At 36.0% G+C, this 7,901-nt stretch overlaps 1 long non-coding RNA gene across 6 annotated transcripts; it reads right to left on the reverse strand.

Annotated features, from left to right (window-relative positions):
* Positions 1-316: 316 nt before the first annotated feature.
* On the reverse strand, positions 317-3,883 carry LOC110916116. Of its 6 annotated transcripts, none has more exons than XR_004863967.1 (8): positions 3,509-3,883; positions 3,009-3,108; positions 2,693-2,890; positions 2,305-2,425; positions 2,158-2,198; positions 2,021-2,076; positions 809-985; positions 317-546 (listed from the first exon to the last, which is right to left on the reverse strand). It is a non-coding gene; the product is annotated as an uncharacterized LOC110916116 (long non-coding RNA). The 6 variants fall into 6 exon arrangements; XR_004863965.1 differs by having other exon boundaries at positions 2,270-2,425; XR_004863968.1 differs by lacking the exon at positions 2,021-2,076.
* Positions 3,884-7,901: the final 4,018 nt, after the last annotated feature.

A 7,901-nucleotide genomic window follows, 5' to 3' on the forward strand; every position in this document is an offset into this window, starting at 1 on the left:
TATGTTGCGACTGCTGCTATATTTTGCGACCCGGGTTTTGCGACTTTAATAATGGTCACAAATATTGCGACTGTTCCTGGTTTTGTGGGACTTCGGTTGCGACGGTCTTGATGCGACCGTATTCCGACCGCATGCCTTTACAAACTGCGATCGTTTTCCGACCGCCTGTCTTTTGAAAAATTGCGACCATTTTTGCGGTCGCAATTTCTATTTATTTTTTAAAAAAAATTATCCATTTTCTATTTTAGCCTGCATATAATGTCAATTTTAAATTCTACATATTATCAAATTTTCACAATTATATAAAACATCCCACTTGAAACATCAAATACTAAAGTTATCATAACAAAATACATATTCAAAACAAAGTGTTTATACGTTTTGAAACCTAGCTTTTAGCATCGCTTCAATGTTTGCCATCCTCTCATTTATAGCCTCTTTCTCTGCCTTATCTTTCTCTTTTTCCACCATCAATCCCGCAATAATATCGTTCAACCTTTCTTTTTCTTTCACTATATCTTGGATAATCACGTTGAATCTTTCAATCTAATAAAACCAATGCAAAGTGAAATATTAATGGCCAGCATTATCACAATTTATACAATTCATGAAACTTATTAGCTGCTTATACAATTATAGAATAAAGAGAAAAAATCAGTTTGACTTCTAAGGTCAAATAGCCTATTTTTCAATAATATCCATACAAAAGTTAACATATTATTAACTGAGAAGTGATTGCATGAAAATATAATGTCAATATTTGAGTTTAAACATGTTTGAACCAAACAACTTAAAAGAATAAACATACCTCTTGGTCTTGTTTGCCATGATGCTGAACGTTAAAATCATTCTTAAGATTGCTTAACCCATATACTTTGCCTCTCTTCTTTCCCCCGGAAGCTCGGTACCACAATTCTTTGTCAAGTTCTCGGTGTTGGCTACTTTCCTCCCCATACTTCTCCAAAAGATATCCCTCATATTTCACCTACAAATACAACCTAATTTAACATACTTTGCAGTACCGAACCAATAATATAGATACAATAAAATTGTTATGTAATTTTTTAGTATTTATAAAAATAACACCAGATATTTGAAGTTATAACAAGATACTTAATTATAACAAAATAACACCATAGTGATTCATGGTTTCTGTTCACCTCTTATGCCATTGGATGCAACATACTCTCAGTTTTTACCCTTTTGAAATCCTCAACCAAAGATATTCATAATCATAGAAACGAAGCAATCAGGCCTTAACGGTAAAAGTCAAACGGCTCACAGTGCATCACATACGGTTTTGTGTTTTAAAAAAATAGCATCCGATATAACTAAACTAAACAAATTTCTAATCTGAACAAAATCTCCAGGAATATGGATGGGGTTACATAATCCCACCCATCGCAAGATTATATCTGAAGTATGTGCTTTCTTAAACAAGATCAGCCTATTAACCCATTCAAGGGGAATAATGTGTAACCTCTATAACTAAACACGGAGAGGGTTTGGATGTGCATTTCATCAGTTGTCAGTAATTGGGGTAATCACGGTTTTCTGATTATTTAGGGGTCAAAATAACCAGATTCGGAGGCTCACATCATTGATCTTTACATCCCACAAACAGTTTTCTCTCTAGTTAAAGCTAATTAAGTTATTACATTTGTTGACAAAGTTTCCATAGTTTTGTGGATTTGCTTCTTTAATCCAAATGAAGAAAGTAGAGCTATTATCACAACTTTCTTTATTTAGCACCCTATCAAGACTAACCACAACATGCACAAAATATTAAATAACTTGGACTTTAATGTCATAAATGTCAACTACATTCTACCGATGCTTATCAAGTTAGCAAAATAAAAACAAGAAAACCTAATAAAAAAATGATCGATCTCACCAATACCAAAATTATTGCCACATTCATCTTAACTTTTCACAATTTCCTAAGACTCGATGAAACAAAGAGTAAGAAGCAATCAATTTCTTTTTGGGGAGAAAGCAATCAACACAGTGTGCAACTTACTTCCAAATTTAAAAAAACTTCCAGTTGTGTTTAGACAGCAAGTCAATCTGGTCCCACTATCATAAAACTTCAAACCTAATGAGTAGCCTACACAATGTAACAAAAATAACACAATTGACATTGATGATGCCACATACCTCTGTGCCTATTGGGAAGTCCAAATGATGAATCACAACTTCTGCATATGGAAAATAATGCAAATGTTTAGCATTGTGTCAAAACTAACCGAAATAGAGTAGCGTTTGGTACCTGAAGAGTACTAGATCAACACGGCGGATACTTACAGTTCAACCACAGTCAATGATTCTGCAGAACCGTAGGACCTCTTCGAGGCCGTAACATTACTTATCGAATACAAATCAAGTTAACGACTGAAAGCACCACCAGATTTGTTGAACTAGAAAACTAGCAAAGAGAAAATATGTGATCTGAGTTAAAACCTCAATGTATAAAACACAACCAAAACAATATTAATTTCTCAATAAAATCAAAAAGGCACAAAAGAATAAAAGCAACAGACTGCAAGACAAATAGATTTGGAGCACAAACGTACTGATCTGAATTTTGAACAATTTCATGTCATTATAAAACAAAACAACTTCCTACACGATAGTTTTACACGCCTAAATACATATATCGTTGCTTAGCAAGGAAACAAAAGCCGATGCTTACCAACATGAAACCGAGAAATAGCTGGATGCTCATGAATAATATCACAAACCTCCACTCGCCCAAACATGTAAATTCAACAGATCACTCACCACTTCAAAAGCACACATCGGTAGTCACTTCAGTTACCTTGATGAACTCTTGATCAAAAATGGCCTCAGCTTCGAAGTCAGGTGCCTGATTTCTGACTAGTGGCAGCCCCTACACACTCACAAACAAAAGGTCAATACGAAAGATAGCTAACGCAAATGAAAATAATGTATATTCGCCAGCCAACTTTTTTACAATCCCCTGTTTCAATCTCATATCGCAATCTGACCTTTTCACAAAAAAAGCTTAAGCCTGAAACCTAGTCGGCGAATAATCTCCATTGCCATCCATTCAGCTATACCATGCCATTACTAATCAAACCGGTGTCCCTAAAGTTCAAAATCATCATAAATACGTATATGTACATAAATCATTCATTACTAACTATGAAAATTTTTTGCAAATAAACATATTAGTTGGCTAATCACGAGCTAACACATAAATCATGAACGAAGTATATAACCAATTAAATCTAAAACCTAACCAATCAAAACAACAAATCAATTTCAGTGTAGAAAATATGCTAAAATTGAGAGCCAATTGAGTAGTTATCATCCAAATCAATAGTTCATGTTTGTTCGTTTATTAATAAACGAATTACAGGCCTATAATATGTTCCTACCAATCGTTACAAATGTTCAGTTAACTAAAACGAAGCATAATTAGGGTACAACCAAATCAACATTATAACTGATCACAGAAATCACAAATTTGAGAAGATAGTCATACCTAAGATCACGAATTACAGGCTTATTATCTGTTCTGGAAAAGTCGTCGGAGTTTTGCTCCGAAATAGCATTAACATCTCTGAATTGATTGAGTTCTGGTGTTGAATCTTTTGACGGTTGAATCGTTTAACCTAGGGTTTAGATTGACGGATGAATCGATGAATCTAAGTTTAGATTTGATTAACCATTTGATCGAAGTGTGAGGAGACGAAGAGAGGAGAATCTGAAAAGAATCTAGGGTTTACGATTTGACAGAAGTTTGATCGAAGAGAGGAGATGAGTAGATGAATAGGAGGTATGGGTGAGTCACGCGTAGGATGTTTAACAAGGGTCACTAGACGTGGCAATTCAATGTATTTTTGACAGTAATTTGCCACCAAAAGTAACCTCCCATGGAAAGTTCCTGTTTATTTTGCTACTGTTTTGTTTGGTAGCAGATTATGCTGGCAGTTGCCCTATTTTATAGTAGTGAATTAATAAGTATGTATAAGTATAACTAACATCACTAATCGATATTACGTTAAGCCGATTAATCACCGATTATCCCCGATTAATCAAAATTAATCCCGATTAATCGCTAGTCCTCGCCCCACCGCCCGACTAGCGAATAGCGATTACTTCAACACTGACTCGACTATATAAAAGTATAAAGGAAATCAATATAAGATTAAAATTACATTCCATCTAACCTATTTATTTCACTAAAACTGATTAAAAACTCTATTTCGGCTCGTTTTTTACTCAAAACTAATATAATGACTAGTGAAATAAATATTAATGTCAACAGTTGTTAACTTAATTACATTGTCAACGTAGGATATCAGGGTAAAAAAAACTTTATCTTTTAAGAGTCATTATTGATTGATACTAATTGTTATTATTCTAATTGTAATCGATGGGCAGCAACTACTACAATCATCTATTCAACTTTTCATACCAGTTAACTTTTATAAAAAGGAGTGGCTTCATAGTATCTAACTTTTAGTGATGGATTGATGTAACTTTTTGTTGAAGTTAATTGTGTGTTATGAATGATGTACAAAGTGACCCATTTGCTGAAACCTACTGCCATAACAATCTGACCCAGATGATGATTGTGAACTTGCAGTTAATTACCAATAAGTGGCATTTGACCCATTTGACAAACTTACAGCCAAAACTAATTTTGACAAACAGACCCATTTGACAAACTTGCAGCCTAGATGACCATTACAAAACTGACCCATTAAACAAACTTGCAGCCTAGATGACCATCACAAAATTGACTCATTAAACAAACTTGCAGCCAAAACAGGCATTTGTGCAGCCTTTGACCCATTTGACGATTGCAAAACAAATGGCATTTGCAGGAATTATAAAAAAAACTGCATGAAATTGTAGAAACTAAACTGCAAGCAACTATAATATACCATACCATTAAAGTCAAAATCAAACCAAATTTCAGCAACAAAGTCAAAATTAAACCAAAGTCGGAATTAACAAATACTACAGGTGCAATAGGCGAGGCGTTTGGGTTATTGCCGGTGTAGGTGATGATGGGGAAGATGATGACGATGACGACAAAGGGTAGACGCATGAACCTGTGCCTGTATTTAAATGAGTAAAGTCATTATGATATCATACATCTAGAGACCACATAAACTGGTCATGTATTTAAATAAATAATTCTGGCCATTATATATAAAAACAAACTAACCATTGTATATAACAAACAAACCCGTCACTCTAAATCTTCATCGTCAAAATTAAGCAAGATGTGGAAATCCTCATCAGCTAAAGTTTTGATTGAAGCTTCTAATCTTATGGCTATTTGCAGTTTGACCCAGAACTTATGACTATTTGCAGTTTTTATCCTTTTTTCTTTTTCTATTTTTTCTTGTATCCACAACCGCTTTAAACGGTCGCAACTTTTGTTTTTATATATTTCTCGTATTTGTGACCGTTTTAAATGGTCGCAACTTTTGTTTTTTTGTTTTTTTTTATTTGCGATTGCTTTAAACGGTCGTAACTTTTGCTATTTTTTATTTTTCTCGTATTTGCGACTCTTTTCCGACCACAAAAATACGGTCACAAAATTTGCGACCGTTTTGCGATCAAATCTGGATTGGTCGTTAATTTTGCGATTGTTTTGGTTTTAGTCACAAATCGCTCGCTAATTTTGCGACCGTCTTATGTTAGTCGCAAAATTTGGTCGGAATTGCCTAGTTTTCTAGTAGTGTAAGGATTCGTGTACTTTTAACGAAAGAAGTATGTGATTGGCAAAAAAAAAACATACTTTTCATCGATGAACATCTCAACATATTTTTCGTTAGCAGCACTAAGAACTCTGGTCATTGTGCCGCCAGGCGCCAGCTCGTCCGGCAGCATAAGCCAAATCCATTTACGGGTATTTCACATCATCGGGTTCTTTGAACGTCAATGATGTCACACCCCAACCGATGGCGGAATCATCGGGGCATGGCACTGAGCAAAACAAATTGTCCAGAAATTTCCATAACAACTATAATTACCAATTATTTAAAGCAACATGTCCCATACCATGTCATAAAAGATAACATAATTATTACAGACAAGATCTAGTCAAATTGTTCTGTTCCGACAACTCAGATTTCAAATACAGACAATTATTTATTGGTTTCTAGACCTTTCCTAGCCTCGATTTCACAGCAAGCAAAGCATTCAAACATCTTAAGCACCTGCCACATACGTTAAAGTAAAAGTCAATACACATAGTGCAAAGGTGAGCATACAAGTTTGATATAGCATAATATCGTTTACGCATAACCAACAAGTACACCGTGTGAAATGAAGCACGTTAGTTATCGACATGATCCTATCAATACCAATGACTGCGGGTTGACTGCACAAGGTAGTTCGTAATGCATGATCACCACTGTGACCCATGTATTAAATTGTCCTTAATAACCTCTGAGTGAACAGGTGCTGAGTCCAAACTATAGTACTATCGTTGCTAAGGCAGGTAGACAACAATCCATGTGTAAACATAACAAACAAGCATTCATTAAGTCACGTATAACATGCAGTAACGGTTAGCGTTAAAGTAGTGTTGCGTTGTGTGATTGATGTGATTTAGAATAAGTAATGTATGTAACACCCAAAAGTGCGTAAAGCAAAAAGGGATCGAGTATACTTACAGCGATGATGGATTGAAGGGAGCGCTTAGAGTGAGATTAGCCTGATCGGAACGATAGCATAACGATAAGTGATACGTAAATGGTGTGAAGTGTCAAGGATCGGACGGTACTCCGATCGGATGTCAATCCGATCGGGTGACCTTTCGAGTGGATTGTTTCTTCCTTTGGGAAGGATGTGTTTGTGTATGATGGCTTAACTTTTGAAGTTTTCGTTGTAGCATTTTGAAAACATAGAAGTATCTCTACCTTTCAGGTCGTTCGATCGAACGGTCGTTCGGTCGGGCGACAATCCGGTTGGTTGGACACTTCAGTGAGAACAAGTTCACAGCAGTTTGTTACTCGATCGGATTGTAGTCCGATCGGGTGGCAATTCGTTTGTTTGAACATGTTGAAAATTGTTTAAAGTTTTGAAGTTCCAAACATCACATAATCGAGTGGTAGTCCGATCGGGCGGTAGTTCATTCGATGCTCAGACCTTAATTGTTGAAAATAAAATAGAAGTTAAGTGTGGGACCCAAGGTGCAAGCCGATCGGGTGGCAACCCGATCGGGTGACAATCCGATCGGGCGACACTCCGTCCTGGTCGGCCTGATCGTCTTCTTCCTTGGTTGTTTTGATAGTTTTGTAGTTTTATCGAGACGGTGTGAGAACGTGTTAATCAACAGAACCCTATCTTGATCCTAGTGACCCGATCGAACAGTAATCACCCAAGTTCAACCAGTTAACCGGTTCAAGACGGTTGTTCTTGGTTAACCCAAAATCGGTGGTCTCGTGGATAGAATCCAGATCTTGAACTAACACATCACTGAGAAAGAGTAGAAGGCTAGAACAAGGTCCGATTCTATCGGTTTTGAGTGCATTGAGTGTAAAAGAGTTGAAAGAAAGTTAGAAACCATCTTTCAATCCTTTTTCACCATGAATATGTTTAGATCTATGCAAGATCTTTGTTTATTTATGTGGAAATCGGTTATATCTAAGTTGTTCTTGGTGGATTGAAGCCAAAACATAAAGTTCATAAGAACACCATGATGACATCATCCTAGAACACCTCAAATCTAGTGATTTCACGGCTAAAAGTTAAGATTCAAATGATAGAAAGGTGTAGGAGTGCGTGTAGATTAATAAAGTACAAGATTTAGGATGAGATCTTACCGGAATCGCGAGAAATCGAAGAAAAGGTGAACAAAATCGCTGGTCGGACGAGAGAGTGCAGAAAAGGTAAGTTTGTGATGTTGACAG

This window comes from Helianthus annuus, chromosome 8, assembly GCF_002127325.2.
Source record: "Helianthus annuus cultivar XRQ/B chromosome 8, HanXRQr2.0-SUNRISE, whole genome shotgun sequence".
Lineage (NCBI taxonomy): Eukaryota > Viridiplantae > Streptophyta > Magnoliopsida > Asterales > Asteraceae > Helianthus > Helianthus annuus.